We start from the raw sequence: 14,110 nt of genomic DNA, 5'->3' as shown, positions 1-14,110 counted from the left end.
CTGCCTGCAAGAGAGTGACACATAAAGTTGATAAGAGCAAGGTTGAATGGAGTACAACAAGGATGCTGGTTTAGATGGTTGAGACTTTGTCTGTTATGGAGCATGTAGGATTCAGATATGTTTACTTTTGAACATCTATGTTCTGAGGGATAAATGAAAGGAGAAAACTGTTATAATAATGCTACATGTAATACCTATGCTGATCACTAATATAAGATACTAAAGACACAACAGTATCAAATCTGAAATTGTTATTCCTTTGTTTTATACATTTTGCAATTCCTGTTTTACAACAACAGCTCTTTCACTGTCGGCACAATGACGTCTCTACTACTGTACTCTGATATTAAGATTCAATGAATATGCAAGTCAAGAAAGCTAGAAACAGCAATTTTGAATGCTATTCATTCTTGATATTGAAAATATCATAATCCAAAAAAAAGGGTTTTAGCAAGGCAATGGTTTTAAAATCCAGAAATCAAAAATCCTAAGCAGAGCGTCTCTTATTTTAACGTACATTTGGGTAGAAAACCTTGCCTAGTATGCTGGTTCAAACCAACAACCCAATTCTGTTGTATTAATTGAACCCAGGAATTGAGTGAGAAATCAGTCCATGTTTGACCCAAGGACAGAGTACGCATATTAACTAAAATTTGGGATTTGATAGCCAAGTTGTTTTTTGAATGAAGTTACAGAAAAAAAGTGAGCAAAGACAAAAGGTGATTAAAAAGCCATAGGAAATATAAAAGCCATACGAAATATAAGAGGCATAGCAGATGTCAGAATAATTGGACGGTGTGAAGGAATAGGACAGACATTTAAATGAGAAAAGATAGGCTCAAGCAACAAAACTAAACAGGTTATAATAACAAGAAGAGGGCAGATGACAATTAATTGGATGTGATCTATGATATCTGGGGGGAAAAAAACCAAAGGAACGAGAAGAGCTGTGAAAAAGGGAACTGTATGAGCACATGAATAGAGGAGAAAGAAAAGCAGAGCTGTTAAAAATCTGATTTACAGGCACAAAGCAGAACTCAAAAGGCAGGGAAAGACAAAAACAGCATTTGAGACTGGAAGTGGAGGGAAGTTCTGAAAGGACAAGACGAAGGGATTTGAGCACTTGAAGCCTACAGCATGACTGCATGCATACAGTCCCACGAAAAGAATGAAAACGTATAGGGATGGAAGAAAAAGAGTATGTGATGGAAAGAAAAGAGCCAATTGTTTTGTACGTAGAGAGAAAGGAGTTTCCCTGGCCAATGACCAACAAGTCTAAGCCTCCCTGTGACAGAGAAATGAAAGGCAGGAAAGATTGGTGGAAGAGAAGGAAGAATTAGAAGGAGCGAGTGAGGTAGAAGGAGGGGTCTACACTTTAAAGAGCAAAATGCCAAACAGCAGGTAACTGGTGGCTTTTGGTTCAGTTTGATTGGCAGGAGACATTGAGAGCAGTAGGAGGGTGGAAAAAAGAAGTGCGTTTCTGGGGTTAAAGTGGTTCGCTTTAATAGGATTTTACATCTCTGCACCATGTCGGCATATAATCACATGTACTGCACTGTTGAAAACAAGGAAAATGTTAAGAAGGGATGAAACTTGAACTCTAAGATTGACTGAAAGGGTGAGAAAGCACAGCAAATCAGAGAGAAAGGAGCTCAATGAAGACAAGCTGGGAACTACAAAGTTTTTGCTTCAGGAACCAAGGACTACTTGTTTAGTGAAAATGCAAGTACAGATTTCACACTCTTAGAGTTACAATTTACTTAACAAAGAACCTATTAAGCATGTTTACCAGTTCACAAGTTTATTTCAGGGGTGTTTCATAAGAAATGTTTGTCTGCTTTTGCCTTTAAAAAGTAATTAAAAAAGATAGACCTAAAATATTATTAATTCATCAAAAAATGTCTTCTATGGGCCAAATTTCATATTTAACTGAAGTTTTCTATACGAGGGGTTTACAACCTGCGGCTCAGGATCCACGTCTCACTTTTAGGCCCTCTACTGTCACTCTTTGTCAATTCTTAATATAATTTTCTCAACAAAATGTCAAAAACTTTCCCTCTGTCTATACCCACTTATTACACAATTTGGAGAGAGGGGCCTGTTGGTTATCTACAGCGGTCACAGAATGAGAGGTGGGGTTGTTTATATTTTACATATATTTGAATTATTTTATTAAATATATATTTTAAATCTTTTCAATAAAAAGTTTTAATGTTTATTTTTTAAATATTCAATTAGCTAAAAACTGTGGTTCTTTAACCTAACCACAAAACTGATCACTTAGATTTTGTGGCTCTACATGAGTTTTATTTACAGTACGAGCAAAGGCCAAAATGGCTCTTCGGATTGTAAAAGTTGCTGACCTCTGTACTTTACTATACAACAAAATAATTAAAAAAAAATCTCATATTATGACTCACATTACAGAGAGATTGAGGTTTAATCGTACAGTAGTCCTAGCATTTGAGTAAAAAAAATGGTGTCCTGCATGCAATGTCAGATTTTAGACCTCCCTGTCCACTGTCTTGTCTATTCTACCACCCAGCCTGTGTGGCAGGGCACAGCCCAGATTTTTGTGACCATCTGGATTGTGTTCCAGTCATACTCCAAGTCATATGGTGGCATTAAAAACACATTTGATAAAGACAACTGCAATCCAGATCAAGGTCCACAGATAGCTGGATATCTGGGAAAACGAGTACATTTTTAGGTGTTTGACCTTTCATCCACACAAAAACTCCATTTCACATCACTGAAAATTATTATTTATGAAATCGCTGGACAACGTGGAAGTTTAGAAGAAAAAACAAACCTGTTTTTGTGTTTTACATGGCAAAACAGAGTTTTAGGGTCCTGTGCATCACACTGACATGTGCGGCCATTGTTATAGACTTGGCCAAGCAGTGAAGGAGCAATGAATGCTATCAGAGGATGGTAGTAACTAGTTACATTTACACAGTTACATTTACACAGTTACATTTACTTGAGTACAAAACTTACTTTTAGGAGTAGTTTTACTGCGCTGTACTTTTTACTTTTACTTGAGTCATATTATTACTTAAGTATCGCTACTCTTACTTGAGTAAAATTACAAGCTACTCTACCTAATTAACTCCATGAATAAAGAACCAAAAATCCACCGCAGACGTTTATGAGACTTCTTATTTGTATACAAGCAATTGGAATTTGTATGCAAAGAAGTGGAAGAAAAACATCTCCTGTGATTAAGGAAAATATTCAAACTAAATAAATAAAATTAACTTTGTTTTTTTTTTCAATTGGTAAATTCTTCGCTCCTGAGTATAAAACGTAAAAAACAGCACATTATCACCCTCTATAAGGCTGGAGGAAAACAGTAAATCTGAGTGGAAAGCTGGGGTTCGACTGAGTCAAAAATAGCATAAATCAGGGTACGCTGGTCAGTGAGGTCCATGCAGCTTGAGACACAGAAAGGTATGTGGCAACCTTTACTCTGAACGGTGAAAGTAAAAAATTTAAAAAAGTATCCAGGGACTACCCTCTTAGCTTTCACACACACTAGTAGAAATGCAACAGGCGTGTAAAAAGTTGGATGTGACCTGTGCAACATTCCAGCCAGGACTGTTAAACAAAAGCCATGCTGAAATGCACCATTAGGAGCAATTGTTGTGTTTTGATTTAGTTGAGATATTGAGCCTCAGAAGAGCAGGTGAGGTTGGAGAAGCATGGCAGAACATGGATATGCTGCTGATTTTTACAAACAATCCCGAGATGGGAGCAGAAGCATGGGGCAAGTATGCCAAAGAGAAAAGAAAACTACTGTGAATTGGAGGTGAGGCAGCGTTCAGTCTTCCTCAAGATTACAGGTAGGTGAGCAGTGCCTCATTTCACCTTTGTATGTTCAAAAACTGAAACGAACGGACCACCGGTGAGGTGAAAATGATGAGTTTACTGATGACTAGCTGTGATTTACATGTCTAGGCAGATAATTAAACTGAAAATAAAATATGAGCTGTTAAAAAACTACTAGACTGATCTATACCAGCACATAAATAAATCTTATATGAAGGTTGAAGGAATGAATTTTAACTCATTGTCCACTTCATAACCCATCATTTCAGTGGAGCATTGCTTTGGGACTTGTTGCAGCAGTACGTTTCAGTTTCAGTCAGTCTCACTTAAATGCAGACAATCTAAAAGGCACACACGCACACTGTGGAAAGAAAAACCAGTTGTACACTAAAAGTTACTAAGTCTTTTGGGGATTTGTGCTGAGACAAGATGAACAAGAGAAAGACGATTAGAGACGAATGAACTGAGGAATCAGAAAGAGACCCAGTGAATGAGGAAGCAGCGAGACCGCAGCACTCTACTGGTTGCTGGTACTAAGCCATCTGGCAATGCAACATGAAGGGGAAGTTTCCCAGCCTGCAAACCTGTGGCTAATCTTTGTTTGATTTGGATTAATTATTCCAAGTATTCAAGGCTTAATAAGGAAAAAGAAATGTTGCAATTGGAGTGGATTCAATTTGAAGTTAGGATTAGAGTTGGGATCATTCCCTGCTAAATCTGCCTCATAATGAGGGCTATTTCCACTGATCAGGTCTGTCAGAATGAACTTTGGAGAACTTGACTGATGTTACTTTTGATAAAGGTGTATATGTTTATAGGGTTGCAATGATCAAGCAATTCCTGGTTGATAACAGACTTTAAGTTTCCTTTAGATCTGACATGCCAAATCAGATTTTGACAGAATGATATGGCTCCCAAAGAAATACGTATAACGCATAAAATAGTAAAAAGGGTCTGGAGGTAACCGGACATAATGATTTCTATTCATGCATCCAAGCTGATGTGCATAACTGATTTATATTGAAATGAAAAAAAAAAAAAACGTGCTCCTGTATGTAACCTGCTGATCACTGATCAGAGCCAGTTAAGGGAAAATTGTCATCTACTGATCTTTGCCCGAATGATTGGTGTCTCTCTCTAGAAATGTATGGCTTTTAAAATGATCTTGCTGTTGTAGTGCAGTACAGTGTAAATAAAATATTTAATTTAATCAGTGTCTATCACAAAACCTGGCACTATGGCTGGTTTTTGACAAAGACGTACATACAGTATGTTTCACACCACAACCGCATTAAGATGCACAATGGCTGCCACCCAGTATTCCCATAACATTTTTGTTTATGCAGATTACATCAAACGTATAATTTTTTGGTACAAGTGATTTAGAAATTTGTACCTTTTTGACAGTATTTTAAAATTATACACATTTTTTACAAAATGTATGCAAATAAAATGTGAAGAGAATCTTTACTAACCCTTTAATTTTTTTTCTAAGTGTTTTACTGCAATTGCTATTATAATGTAAAGATTTGAATATTTTGTTCTTTATTTCAAATAGGGAAACACAGGCTAGGCAGAAAATTATTAATAACTGTCTGCCACTATTTTAAAATTAAATTACAGAAAAACTAATTCTGCTCTCACATTAAATTAATGTATTTCTGGGTAGGACTAAGCACTTGAAGTTTTAGGATCCTAAAAAGGCCTCTAGTTACACCACTATCAATAAGTTAATGTCATACATGAAACACTTTGTGATGGGAGCAGCTTGTGCAATGAATCAAAACTCACCTTCCCATCTAGTTCCAGAGGAAAGTCTGCGAAGGTTCAGGAGAGTCCAGTTCAGGATCAGCATCCACCTGAGCCCATCATGCCTCTTGTATCACTAATGGTTTCCATTCTCTAAACTACTTTTCTGTGTCCCAGACACTACTAAACTTATGGCTAATGCACACCTTTACACGCTTGTTTTTAAATGTCCATTAAAGGTTTAACATCTCATAAGTCAACTATGTGTAGAAGAAGCTTGGAATTACATTAATAGAAATACCAGAGATGGACAGCCCAGAAACTAGAAGAATAAATAAACAAAAATTTCAAATCCTGGAAGAATCTCTGGAAAAATGAATATCAGTAATTCCAGTGAAAGGTAGAAGTGGGACAAAAAGAGAACGGCGTTGCAGTCCGGGTTTGGTGCAAAATAAAAGTCCACTGAGTCTTCAAAAAAAAAAGGTCCTGTAAGCAGCAGTAAGTTGAAAAGCGGTGCTGTGAGATCTGAGTATTCCCCTGACTGCAGTCAGCTCCACTGATGAACGGCTGCACTTCAGCTCCTCTTTAAAAAAAAACAGCACTGTGCACACACATAAAACTCTTCTTAACACACACACACAAGGAGTTCAAACACACATACACAGGAGCTGAGTGGAGCAGAAACGCTCAGAGGGAGAACAGGCTAAAAGAATGGACTTAATTCAAGAGGGGAGAGAACGGGAGGGAAACATGGATGGAAGGAGGGGTTGAAGAGGAGAAAAAAAGGTGGGAGGTGAGAGGCGGGGCTTGGAAAGGGCTAAAGACATGTAGTGTGTTATTCTTCTGTATGTGTATCAATGCTACTGTATATTTATGTAGCTACCTGGGTGAAACGTTTCCTCTTCCGGCTTTGATTGTGACGAGAAACATTAACAAACTGCTGCTGAAGGCGTAAAACCTCAACTAAGAAAGTCCCTTCATAGAGCCCACACTGTTACACACTGTGACTCTTTCCCAGCTGTAAGGAAGGCACTGGAAAATCCAAAAAGAAAAGTCCTCCCAACATAACCTCATCATACTTTCCACGTGGCTTCCCATTGTTTTCGCTTTTATTGCTGCTTTTTAAATCAAGACGTCAGCAGTGGCTTAGTGGCATAAAAGTTAAGACTTGGTTTGTGGAAAAAACAAAAGTTCTGCTTCTGAGAATTTGGATGAAATCAATAATACATTTAGACAAGAACGTGACTATTTCTTTTTAAGAATTGCCAAGTACATTAACACATCTCTAACTGATATTTTTGACTGAGATTTCAGCAAAGATTTTGCTAAAATCACCTCACAGTGTGACATGCGATAAAACGAGTTGGCTGTTGCACAGCTCTCATCTGTCAAGGCTTAAAAACTTGGCTTTAATTGCTGGAAGGCATGACTTAACACTCACTCTGACCGACACGTCTTCCCTCTAAGGATTTTGTATATTGAGGTATTAAGATTGTGGAACCATTTGTAAAAAAAAAAAAAAAAAAAAAAATGTAAACAGAGATAAAAAAAAGTTTTCCAGATGAGTAAGAATGATCTACGCTGACACCACATTGACTGGTAACCTGATGCATGCTCAGTACAGAGGTAATTGGCCAAAGTTTGTGGCATCATTATGTGGTCATATCAGACCTCAGATTTGGGTCCTTTATCAGAATTTGCTTCTTAAAGGATTTTGACAAAAAGAAGTGACATCATGAGATCTCAAGAATGCCCATTACAGTGTTGAATAATACAGTCATTTCCGTGAAAAAAAACAACAAAAGTTTAAAACAAAACATATGAGGATCGTCAGGGGCTGCACAGAGGAGCAGTTGGTAGCACTGCTGCCTTGTAGGAAGAAGGTCATGGGTTTGAACTCCAGCCTGGGGTCTTATTTTTTGGATAGGGTTTGTGTGTTCTTCCTGTGCATGTGTGTGTTCTCTCTGGGTACTCCAGCTTCCTCCCACAGCCCTAAAACATGACTGTTAAATTGTAAATTGGTTTCTCTAAATTCCCCTTGCATGGTTGTTTGTCCTTTGTGTCTCCAGGTTGCCCTGTGATGGACTGGAGACCTGTCCAGAACCCCGTTTGGATTAGCAGGTATAGATAATGGATGGATGGATTGTCAGTCTTAGACCCGTTTCTATTTTCTTTTGTACTATGTCAACCATTTATGGACAAAAAACTTGACTGAAAACAAGTCAATGTGTGAGTGTTAATTGACACAGAATTAACGCGGTATTGTCACATTACACTCATTCGACATCCAAAAATGGAGGAGGGGTCATTGATTACATGTAGGTGCAACCCGCCTGACACAAAAAGGACGCTGCAGCAGATCTAGATAAAATATCAAAATACAGTTTAATCAGGTAAGGTCCAGTTATGAGCTATTTTTATATATAGCCTTACCCAACTAAAACATTATCGTATTTTCAACAATTTGTTGAATTTGTTATCAGTTATTCATCCATCCATATTCAGGTAGACCTATGAAAAATGCAAAGGCCCATGCCACTTGGCTTTCACATTGCAGATTATGTGGGCTGCATTTCATATGATCTTCACTGTACAAAACTATAATTAGCTGCATTGTCAACATTCGCATTTATTAAGTCTATTTAGGCCTACCTGCACATTGATGCTATAAAACTTTGTATTCACATAATCGTCTTGATTTAGTGATAGGAATGTGAGTGTCATCTACGCAGGCAGATACACCTGGAAAATCTAAAATATATGAAAAAGAAATATTGCTTGAAGTCTAAAAAGGTTTTAATTATTGCTTTCCCTGATATCTGCAATTCTCTGGAACTTCCGCTGTCAACATTTCACAATATAATTCGACATGCCAAGCAGAGGTCGAGCGGAGACTATAGCGAATGATTCTTTTTAAAACAGAAGAATGCGCACTAGCAAATTAACGCTCCGTAGACGCAACCATCTTGTTTGTTTTGGCTGAGGGATCCTTGGGTGCTGCACTTCACTCCACATATAAAGGCCGCCCACGCCTGTGATAAGTCGGTATCTGGAAAGAGGACTCTATGTGAGTAGTTCCAGTCTCAGTTCGCTGTATAGCAAAGTGAAAGCGAAACTGAGTTTGGCTGGCCAGGCTAATAAAACCCTGCCTTCTGCATAAAAACAATGTGCAGCACCAAGTATGTTCAGAAATGACAGCGAGGCCTCGATGTGTTATACAAGTGATGTGTGGGCTGAGAATACTTAGATAAATCATTGAATGCGTCGAAAAACGGTAAGGCTCAAAAATATATTAATCCAGAAATGATAAGACATTTAATCATCGCCCATGCTCCATCGTCTAAAAGTTTTTCCAGAAAGGACATGCCTTTTCTGACACTTCCTTGTGCAGCTAAAAAGTAGGAAAAAACAAGGGATAGCCCAACCCACCCTGCTACCAAGCAGGGTAATTTGTTGTCATAATTTGACTCAGAGCAATGGCTTCCTAGCTTTCTGAAACAGAAGATCCAGGGTATGAATGAATTTACCCCAGAACTTTTCTGGATTTTGACTAACCTCACTTTCTGAAATACGCCAAGCAGTCACGACAAATACATACCAAAACTCAATTAAAGGCACCAATGCACAGTTGGCAGTTGATAACCTTTAGAGTAATACAGTTAGTTTTCAATCAAGGTCATTGCAAAGGCTTTTTAGCCTTTGCAATGACATTAACTTCCTGCATTTGTTTTATAATACCTAATGCTAACTTGTCAAATTTCTCACTATATTAAGTGACTCTTTATACCCTTATGACTATTATTTTAAAAAAGCAACTGACAAAGACTGTAGCGATCAGTTGGGTTATTGGACATTTGTGAAGACTCGAGAAAGCAAGTATTGTTATTGCTGATTTTTTTCCAGACATTTTCTAAAATAATACACAGCTGTTAAATAATTTATTTTTTGTCATTTCCCCCCATTTAGATTGTTAATTATAATTTATTAGACAAATACTGCACATCACATACTATCAGCTGTGGAAGATCACCACCAAACATAAATCATCAAAATACTATTGGAAACAGACAAAAAATGGTTAGAAGTTATAAGAAGGGCTGTTTTTTTTGTGGTGTCACTAGAGATTTTTCCATTCATTGTTGAGAAGGGTATAATTTTCACAGGGTATTTATTTATAAAATATTATCAAAAGAGATATATGAGGGTTTTTTTCTAAAACTAATACTCCTTTTACATTGTCTTATTTTATTTTTTATTTTTGAGAGATTCTTGTCTCATTTACATATTGAGAAAAAACTTGGCTGAATGAAAACAAGTATAAATCTTCATTTGCCAGAAGTACAAGAAGTTTTGTATTTAAATGAGTATAAATAAACTAAGAAAGAGTTTATTAGTTCTTCTTCTCCATTTAGATGCATACATCTTTTTATTCTCCCCTACAGCATAGTATGTACCCTTGCGTGCAAATGAAAAATATGCCAATTTGGAAATTTTGACTTTCCCAGCTGGCATTCCAACTTCATGGGATATGCTTTCAGGGTTCTGTAGACTTTGAAATCAGAAATTCCTCATTCCAATTATACACATGAACTTATCACCTCATCATTTGTTGTTACCTTTTACCCATTCTTCTGATTCACTGTGTACCTTATTTGTTAAAATAACTTTTAATAACATTTGATTTAACCTGGTCTCAAGATAGTTACCAAGGAGATTGTTTTTTGATAATTTTTTACTTCACCAGATGTGCCAACAGCAGAGCTCTGGAGGCAGAATCCTGGTTAAAATCTTACACCCACACCAATATTGGATTGATTGTTTTCCAGCATTCCAGCAGCAGGTGCCATACAGCACCCGGAAACCCTGATTCACTCACTCAAACATGCGCGTGTGTGTGCATGCATGCTCGCACACACACAATATGAATAACCCACACTGACCAGATCATGGGTCTCACATCAGGGGGCACATTAAAGCAAGGGTGGGCGCTGTCCCAGGTTTTCAGGGCAGTTTTCACACAATGCTATGTCATCTCTGGGGCTCTAAACACTTTCATGCACATTGGCATTTGCACAATTAAAGCTATATGTATGTCTCAGCCCCCCTGCCCCGCCCCCTGCTGACCTGTCTGTCATAAACCAGCCTGATGTCTCTACAGGCTGCAGTGTGAGCTCTCTGATCCTGACAAAAGCTTTTGTCTCAGCTAAAGCCTCTGTGCTATTGAAACAGATGAGGGCTCAGTGTCTTAATAGTCTGCAGCTGAATTTGTGTTTCATTGCAAGTCACTGAACCAAAATGATCTTTATATCGGAGTGGAATTACCATTAGACCAGTGTCTCCATGTCAGATCCTCCTCCTGGGGTCTTCTCATCTATTTTTACTCATAGAGAGAGAATGTTTAAAGTAAATCTCTAATTAAATATACATTAGTAGGTACTAAACTATAACATGAAATATACTACTAGAGATATAGGCCAGCTAAGGCAATGTGGGTAAGCAGGACTGTGTTTTGTCAATGGATAGTAGAACCTTGTTTTACTTTATCATGTTTCATAATCAGGCAGGCAAGAACACTCACATGGCAGCTCTAATTACTTCCTCTTTTAGACATTTTAAGAAATACAAAGTGTGTGACTATTTGAGTGTACCCTTTTCAGCTGGGGTGATGCCATTTAGTTTCTCTTAAGAAGATTTTTAAATAAATTACAGTTTCATAAAGAGAATCTAGAAAAGTACCTTAAATCAGTGCAGATCTAACCTGATTAGATGAATTTAGGACAGATGTTTGAAAAAGCTTCTGAAATAAGCTTAGTACATATTTCAAGGCAGAATTAGGCTTTAAGAAGTCATGCGACTCTGGAGGTGCAGTAAAAGGCTGTACAATATTCATAACAGGTATTATATAACCAGCACAGCTTCCAGGACAGTATGCTTCTTGAAACCAAAATTGTGTATCACACATTTGTTACTCTTCTAAATGAGCCTGGTGTGAGAAACATATTGTGACATATAATGATTTATAGTGTGAAGATTATGATGATTTCATAGTTAATGTGAGACTTTGTATTTTTTTTAAATCAGTTTTTTTTTTATACAGCGCCGCCAATTAACCCAGGGTCTCTTGGGGTGTGTATTTACCAACTCTGTTCATTTAGAGATTAACTTTTTTGCCCATTTATCTTTGCAAAATGGCTCAAGTTCAGCCAGATTGAATGGAGTATAATAAATAAACTATGTATTTTTTTCTCTTCCTACACGTTGGCATCATTGGCAGTGCTCTGAGGCCACATCCACACGGAGTTAAATACTGTATATGCACCAAAAAGTTTGAGCGTAAAGATGAAACAACATCAAGCTAGAGGGGCTGCGATAGGTATTGTAATTCCCACACTAGTGAGTGGCGCAGTAATGCTGCCACAGAAATAAAGAAGGAAGAAGAGCATGACAAAAACTAGGAATGCATGAGAAAGAAAAGATGCATTTTAGGCCCTGTTCCACCGGCTCGTTTTAGCTGCGTACCGATGGCTCCGCTCGCTTGCGAGAGTTTCAGGAACAGTTTTTTCAGGGCCAGGCTGTGGGCTGACAAGAGCAGCCCACAGCCTGGGAGTCAGCGTGAAATCAAACCATTAAAAAATAATTTCACTGTGGTTAAAAATCTTTTAAGCTATTAATGTGTTCTCCTCGCTCTCGACATGTCTATTGAGGAGGCCAAAGATCCATTGTTGTAAATGGCTTGTACTTGTATAATGCTTTATCAAGTCTGATGACCGCAAAGTGCTTCACACTACAGTCAGACATTTACCCATTCACACACACATTCACACCCTGACGATGGTGAGAGTAGCCATAGCTGCCCTGGAGCAGCCTGACAGAAGCGAGACTGCCATATATTGGCACCACCGGGCCCTCTGACCACCGGCAGCAAGCAATGCGGGTAAAGTGTCTTGCCTAAGGACACAACAGCTGAGATGGTCAGAGCAGGAGATTGAACCGGGTAGGGAGTCAGCATGAAATCAAACCTTTAAAAATACTTTCACTAAAGTTAAAAATCCTTGAAGTTATAAAGGTGTTCTCCTTGTCCCCGTCATGGCTGAGGCAAAAGATCTCATATAAAATCCCATATAAATTTTAACTCTGTGACTGAAAGCAGCCGAGCGAAGTAGCGTTCTGTTCAGGGATATATGTTCTCTCTCTCTCTAACTTGATCAGTTACAAGTTGTATCTAGTTATACGGATTGTGGTGTCCAGGTAACAATGTTGTGGGGAGCGGTTTCAAACTTTTCCACTCTGGGAGCCAATTTAAAAGGTTGTCAGTTTTGTAGCTGTTTCATCTGGACGGGACCCACTATATGACTAAAAAAATTGGTTTCGCTTTTTGTCGGAAACAGACAAACCCATCTTCGTGTGAATGGGGCCTCAATCCCATTGTGTATGCTTTGTGTATGCAATGACACCAAAGAAATCTTATCTTATCTGAATTTCCCATGAACTCAAACCAGCTTCTTTGTAATGGCTGAAGGAAAACAATTCTTCAGCATGATGCTGCCCCCACCAAGTTTCAAAGTGGGGGTAGTGTGTTCAGATTGATGGCTTACTTTAGTTTCCTGAGCACCTTATTCCACATGTTTGGTGTTTACTGAACATGGCTTGCAGAAAAGCCATGTCTTGGTTGGTTTACCACTGTGCCACAATCTTTCTGTCTTTGAAAAATGGTCTGAACAGTGCTCAGTTTAAAGTTCATGGTGTTGTATTATAACCTAACCCTGATTTTAACTTTCTCACAATTAAAAAAACTGTATTATACTGAGGTTAAGGTACAAATGTACTAATGAGGTGAGTTTTGAGGACAGCTGATTGTACTGGGCTGTATTTTGGGGTTTCAGAGTAAGGCAAACTAAATACAAAGGCAAACCATCTTCTTTATTTCTTTATTGTCAAAAATGTTGAAATCATCTTTTGTTTTCTTTTCACTTCAATGAGCTACTTTGTGTTGGTCTAACACAAATTAATCCAAATAAAACACATTGAATCATGTGATTGTAACATAACAAAGAAGATGTATAAATACTTTTCATGGACTGTGTATCAGGTCAGACATGGTGTGCTGAGTCAAATTTTGTACTTCTATGTGGGTGCAGATTTGTTTTGTGCATATACTTTAGGATTACTCTGCTCACCACAATGTTTAAAAAATTTAGCATATCATTATTATGTTTCAAAATTCTTAAGAAAAATATTTATTACATAAATCTCTTGCTGATTTATGTAATACAGAAACTTGGATGATGTTAGTGCTGTGAAAAACACCTCGTTTTTATCCAGTGCATAAACATGTATACACCTTCATAAACATATTAAATTATCAATATTTAACATGGAAACAATCTCCTCAGCAGCTACTGAAACTGAAGTGCCACTCGAGCATAGCAGCACAATTTTAACTGGCAAAAGGCTCAACAACATCCATTGCCAAATAGGAAAATACAAGCTGACTGGATTTTGGCTTCTAAAACCCAGAACCCAACCCAAC

General features: G+C 37.8%; 1 protein-coding gene across 3 annotated transcripts in view; it reads right to left on the bottom strand.

Moving 5' to 3' along the window:
• sema3b (sema domain, immunoglobulin domain (Ig), short basic domain, secreted, (semaphorin) 3B) overlaps positions 1-14,110 on the bottom strand; it is a 101,071-nt gene that overhangs the window by 37,259 nt on the left and 49,702 nt on the right. Inside the window, exon 1 of one of the 3 annotated variants that reach the window (XM_012866776.3) lies at positions 5,623-6,251. The exons of the other annotated variants lie outside the window; for them this stretch is intronic. The gene's annotated coding sequence lies outside the window, so the exon portion shown is untranslated. Of the gene's footprint in view, positions 1-5,622; positions 6,252-14,110 lie in introns of those variants that run through there. 3 annotated transcript variants of the gene reach the window in all.

Source organism: Fundulus heteroclitus, chromosome 1 (assembly GCF_011125445.2).
Source record: "Fundulus heteroclitus isolate FHET01 chromosome 1, MU-UCD_Fhet_4.1, whole genome shotgun sequence".
In the NCBI taxonomy this organism is placed as follows: Eukaryota; Metazoa; Chordata; class Actinopteri; order Cyprinodontiformes; family Fundulidae; genus Fundulus; species Fundulus heteroclitus.
Note: the sequence above shows the minus strand (reverse complement) of the source record. Positions and strands in the feature narration are given on the sequence as shown.